Source organism: Equus przewalskii, chromosome 5, assembly GCF_037783145.1.
Source record: "Equus przewalskii isolate Varuska chromosome 5, EquPr2, whole genome shotgun sequence".
NCBI classification, from domain to species: Eukaryota; Metazoa; Chordata; class Mammalia; order Perissodactyla; family Equidae; genus Equus; species Equus przewalskii.
The window spans coordinates 66,107,819-66,113,989 of NC_091835.1; the positions used below are offsets into that span (position 1 = coordinate 66,107,819).

The 6,171-nt window shown below is 42.2% G+C and overlaps 1 long non-coding RNA gene across 1 annotated transcript; it reads right to left on the bottom strand.

Annotated features, from left to right (window-relative positions):
* Positions 1 to 949: 949 nt before the first annotated feature.
* LOC139083378 (uncharacterized) lies at positions 950 to 6,171 on the bottom strand. The gene is made up of 3 exons (XR_011540057.1): positions 5,990 to 6,171; positions 2,241 to 3,169; positions 950 to 1,309 (listed from the first exon to the last, which is right to left on the bottom strand). It is a non-coding gene; the product is annotated as an uncharacterized lncRNA (long non-coding RNA).

Here is a 6,171-nt window from a genome sequence, read left to right on the forward strand (position 1 = left end):
CACTGCTTCTCTGACCTCATCAGCTCCAACGCCCCCTCGCTTCTTCTGCTTCGGTCCCCTGGTTTCTTGCTGTTCCTCAGACACACCAGCCGCAATCTGGCTTAGAGCTTTTGTGTTTGCTGCAATCCTCCTCCCCAGCTAGTGGCATGCCTCATTCTCTCACTGCACTCAGGTCTCTGCTCAAATATCACCTCGTCAGAGAGACCTCCCCTAAAAGCCCCGAATACAATCACAGTCTTCTTTACTCCCTCTCTTTTACCGCAGAGCGCAGAGCAGCAGGCGGAGTGTGCCCCAGGCACAGGCCAACAGTAATAAAACTGACTACAACTCAGTCTGCTTTTTATTTATCAAAATTTATTTAATTCCATGTACCAGGAATTCTAAACAACATCGGTGATGGAATACTCTTCTGAGAAAAACCAAAAACAAAGCTTTTGTCGGTCTAAGTTCCAAACAATTGCGGATATTAGAGTTTAAAAAATCCATACGTGCACTTTAAATGAGCACATTAATTTTACTTATCCTGTAACAAACATGGTGTTCTGTGGAATTCTACCTGGAAGTTAATTCAGAGAAGTTTGAGCTGTACGGTCGGCCCCCTGTTGGGCTATACACGTTTTGTATGCACAGGGCTATACACGTTTGTTGGTAAGTGTGTCAAAGAGTCATTTGAGCCTGCTTTGGGGACAACTGGAAATCCCAACCTGGTGGTGTGACATAGTCCTGTGTAAAGATCCACTATGTGCAACGACAAATTGACAAATCTAGCTAGACTTTGTATTGAGCATGAACATGCGAAAAAGATCCATTTTTGATGAAGCCATTGACAAATTTGCAGAAGTTAAGGCTTGAAAACAGAAACCATAATATTATTTATTCCTGTGACAGATGAACATTTTCTCTTTTTCAAAAAAACACAATATATTTAAAAAATTTAACCCACACTTCCTTTTTTATCTTTTAGTTACTTATTTTTATTTACTTTATTCTATTTTGTATTAATTTTTTTGACTGGCATAATTATAAATATGAAGCTAAACAAAGCAAGTTTCACTGTCTGCTTTTCTTTTCTGGCCATTAGTAACACGTGTTTTGTATTAGTTATCTATTGCTGCATAACAATGTTACCACATGGGCGCCAGCAGGGTGGTGCAGTGGTTGAGTTTGCACGTTCCTCTTCTGCGGCCGGGCTGGTTCACTGGTTCGGATCCCTGGTGCGGACCTACGCGCCACTTGGCACACCATGCTGTGGCAGGCATCCCACATTAAAGTAGAGGAAGATGGGCACAGCTGTTAGCTCAGGGGCAGTCTTCCTCAGCAAAAAGAACAGGATTGGTAGCAGATGTTAGCTCAGGGCTGATCTTCCTTAAAAAAAAGCCCCCCAAGAAATGCAAATCAAAACTACACTAAGATATCACCTTACACCTGTTAGAATGACAAAAATATCTAAAACTAATAGCAACAAATGTTGGAGAGGTTGCGGAGAAAAAGAAACCCTCATACACTGCTGGTGGGAATGCAAACTGGCGCAGCCACTATGGAAAACAGTTTGGAGATTCCTCAAAAAACTAAAAATAGAACTACCATACGATCCAGCCATCCCACTACTGGGTTTTTATCCAAAGAGCCTGAAGTCAGCAATCCCAAAAGTCCTGTGCACCCCAATGTTTATTGCAGCACTGTTTACAATAGCCAAGACGTGTAAGCAACCTAAGTGCCCATCAACAGACGAATGGATAAAGAAGATGTGGTACATATATACAGTGGAATACTACTCAGCTGCAAAACAGAACAAAATCATTCCATTTGCAATAACATGGATGGACCTTGAGAGAATTATGTTAAGTGAAATAAGCCAGCGAGAGAAAGATAATCTGTGTATGACTCCACTCATATGAGGAATTTAAAAATGTGGACTAAGAACAGTTTAGTGGATACCAGGGGAAAGGTGGGGTGGGGGGTGGGCACAAAGGGTGAAGTGGTGCACCTACAACATGACTGACAAACATTAATGTACAATTGAAATTTCACAAGATTGTAACCTATCAATAACTCAATTAAAAAAAAAAAAAGCCCCCCAAAACAATGTTACCACAAACTTAGCAGCCTAAAGGAATAGTGTCTGTGGGTCAGGACTGTGGGCATGGCTGGGCTGGGCCCTCTGCTTCAGGGTCTCACACGCCGCAATCAAGGTGTCAAGCTGTAAGCTGCGGTTAGACTGGGGGAGGATCCAAGCTCACCTGGTTGTCGACAGGATTCAGTCAACGTGGATTGTCAGGCTGAAGGACTTAGTCTTCTGCTGGATGTTGGTCAGAGGCTGCCCTCAACTCCTTGCCACGTGGGCCTCTCCAACATGACCCTTGCTTCCTCAAAGCTAGCAAGCGAGGGAGCCTCCAAGCAAGATGGGTTCCAAGCTTATGTGGCATAGTCCCAACTCAACACATTTGACCTATTCTGTTGGTACAACAAGTCACAGGCCCTGCCCACACTCAAGCGGAAGGGGGTCCACAAGGCATGAAAGCAGAAGGTGGGCGTCACGGGGGCTCCCTTAGAGTCTGTCTGCTACGTGCTTCATTTCACAATTATGGAATATAACTTTCACATAATAATAATATTTTATTTTATTATAATTTATTTTATTTCTTTATTTACATTAAAATGTAAATAATTTTGCCATAGAAAGGAGGAGGATATTAAGAAATGATCTGCTTGAAATGTAAATGCAGTAACCACACCAGTGCCCTACCCTACTTGATCTTCTTCATAGCACTTCCTGGTTTATTGTATATTTCCATTATTTTACATAATATTTAATATTATTTATATATTTAATATGTAGTAAATAATATATATTTACTTACTATATTTTCACACACTTTTATATTTTATATTATTTTATCTTTATTGCATATGACATGTATTATATTTATGTGTTCACTGTCATCTCCCCTTTATAATCTCCTTGAGAGCAGAACTTTCTGTTGTGTTCAGTGTATTCAGCACCAGGAGCACTGGCTGCTCTTTAGTAGGGACTCAATAGATACTTGATGGATAAACTCATGTAATGCTCAGAAACATCAATTTAGGAAAATAGTAACTTCCTCAGGTGTTTGTCCGTCTCACAGGTTGAGGTTACTCAGTTGACTTCATCACTATGGTGCACATGCACCTGTTGAAACAGAGATAACGGTGCAGGCTGTGAGGGGGATGATCAGTCCTTCCCAGGCCCCCTCTGCTCCCCAGAAGCAACCACCCTCCAGCCTTTAGTTCTTGCCCCCAGCTTTCACCTCCTCGCTTCTAAATAATTTGTTCATACTTATAAGCCTGAACTTCATCAACATGATGTTAAACTAGCTGAATGAGAAGTAATTTTTTGGCCAATGACCCGTGATTTTCCGTTTCAGTAACACCAAACAACAGATCCCAGTAACAGGTCTGTCCCTCGGCTCTTCTGCTTTCTGAACTTTGCACTTATTGGCATTGATTTTGCTCCTTACTATCAACAGAACACGGAAGGTTCTGGGGGGTGGCAAGAAGCCCGCACCTCTCAGGGAGAAGATGTGAAATTGACTTTCTGCAACTTTCTTTCTGGGTAGAAACTGAGGTTAAAGAACAAGCCCAGAGGCTGACCAGGAGGGATAATTTAAGCGTGTGGGTGAATCCTTCAGATGTAAAGACAGAAAACCGCAGGAAGATGGGGTTTAGAGCAAGGAAGGGACAGCTGTCCTTGGAAAACGATGCTGCTTAGATCACAGTCCTGGGTATTACAAATAAACAAATAAATGTAGATATGTATGTGTGTAAATCCCACAAAACTCTGGTTGGCAGTGTGGGTTAGGGATCTGATTATGGCCAGAGAGAAGGACTTGAATTTTGTGAGAGCTGAATGAGAGATGCTCTGTGACCTTGGACAAGTAAAAGAGAACCAGGGGCACACCTTGGTAATAACAAGGACCTTGCCTCCATCTTATCAATTTTGCGTGTGCGTGTTGAGGGAGGGGGTGGGGACGATGGGCTTGCAGCAAGCACTTGGTAGCCCTGACAAATATTGCTGGATGTTCAGTTGAAATATAGACCCAGAAATTATGCAGTGATTACCCACAAGCCCCTAAATCGATGGACGTCTCCGAGGCATTTTAATCCCTTCATAGCATATGCATTGTGCTCTCTAATAACTAAATAATAGCCTTATTTTTGAAATCAAAGCCTTCATCATAAACTCATGTGTCTTTCATGCTTATATACCTCATGGCTGCCATAACCCAGTCTCTTTATACGTGCGGCACCATATAGCATGATTAAAACTATCCAGGGGGCCAGCGCCATGGCCCAGCAGTTAAGTTTACACTTTCCACTTCAGTGGCCCAGGGTTCGCTGGTGCGGACCTACACACCACTTGTCAGGCCATGCTATGGCAGGCATCCCACATATAAAAGAGAGGAAGATAGGGGCACAGATGTTAGCTCAGGGCCAGTCTTCCTCAGCTAAAAGAGGAGGATTGGCGGCAGATGTTAGCTCAGGGCTAATCTTCCTCAACAAAAAAAAAGAAAGAAAGAAAGAAAGAGAGAAAGAAAGAAAGAAAGGAAGGAAGGAAGAAAGAAAGACAGACTGCTCCTATTGCTTTCATTGTTATGTGACTACATATGGTATCTTAAGGCCAGAAGACAGAGCTGCTTGATAAATAATTGTGCTATCCCCAATACTTTTGGGGAACACAGCAGAGAAGTCAAGCTGCCAGCCCTGGGCAGTGAGACTGCAGCCTCTTCAGACTGGGATGGGTCCTGGGCATGTGGTCCCCAAGGGATTGCCAAGGTCATGCCTCCTATTGCTGAAGAGGTAGAGGCATGAGTCCTCGAGCTAAAAAGGGAAGATCTTGACCAAGCAGGAAGGGAAGTGTTGCTAGGTAGAGAGATGGAGAACCACCTATAACGTAAAACAATTTTAACCATTTTAAAGTGCATAATTCAGTGGCATTAGGTAAATTCACAATGTTGTGCAACCATCACTTTCCACTAGCCATTTCCAGGAATTTTTCATCATCCCAAACAGAAATGCTGTACTTATTAAACAGTAACTCCCCTTTCTCCCCTCCCCACAGCCCCCAATAACCTCTCTTCTACTTTCTGTCTCTGTGAATTTGTCTATTCTAGATACCTCATATAAGCAGAATCATACGGTATTTGTCCTTTTGTGACTGGCTTATTTCACTTAGCATAATGACCTCCAGGTTCATCCATGTTGTAGCATGTGTCAGAATTTCATTTCTTTTTAAGGTTGAATAATATTCCATTGTATGTGTATATCTCATTTTGTTTATTCATTCATCTGTTGATGGACACTTGGGTTCCTTCTGCCTTTTGGCTCTTGAGAATAGCGCTGCTGTGAACATCAGTGTACAAGTATCTGTTTGAGTCCTCACTTTCAATTCTGTCGGGTGTGTACCCTCGCAGACGAGGGTTTTTTGACCATCAGAGTTCTGGTTGGTCCCACCTTTCCTCTAAAATATGTTCTAGATTTATTTGTTATATAGTCATAATATCTTCATTTCTACTGTTTTTCCTACTGTTGTCCCAAACAACAATTACAGTGTGTTCACCACACGGAAAGGATATCCAGCCCGTGGTGGGTTTGCCCTGGAAGTGCTCAAGGCCTTAGAGCATCTGACCACAGCCAGCAGTTGAGCATCTCTGCTCTGGAGAATTTACAGTGTGTCACTGGGGTCAGGGCCTCAGTCTGGGCTGGGACTGCAAAAGCAAGGTGAATCACACTGCAATTTTGTGTATAAAATAAAGATTAAGAGAAAACTGATAAAGACAGATATGAAAATGATTTATTTTATCTTTATGACAAAAAGGAATTGAAAGAGTTAAAGTTCATGGATGAAAACAATTTTCCTTAGACTTGTTCTAGTTTTCTTGATAAAATAGTAAGCAGCAATGGGAATGAGAATTACCAACAAAACCTGATTCTTCTTTTGTCTGATGCTTACCTGTTCTGATGAAAGAATGTGCCGGTCCCTGGAGAGGGTAGAGAGAAAATTTCCAGAGAAGGAAGCCAGATGTCTGTGTGTAGCCTGTGATGGTTGCCCTTGGAGAGACACGCACAAACTCAGGTGATGTGGGAAAGTCTGTGACTGGCTTACCCAATATCTATTCTTCCCTTTTATTTACT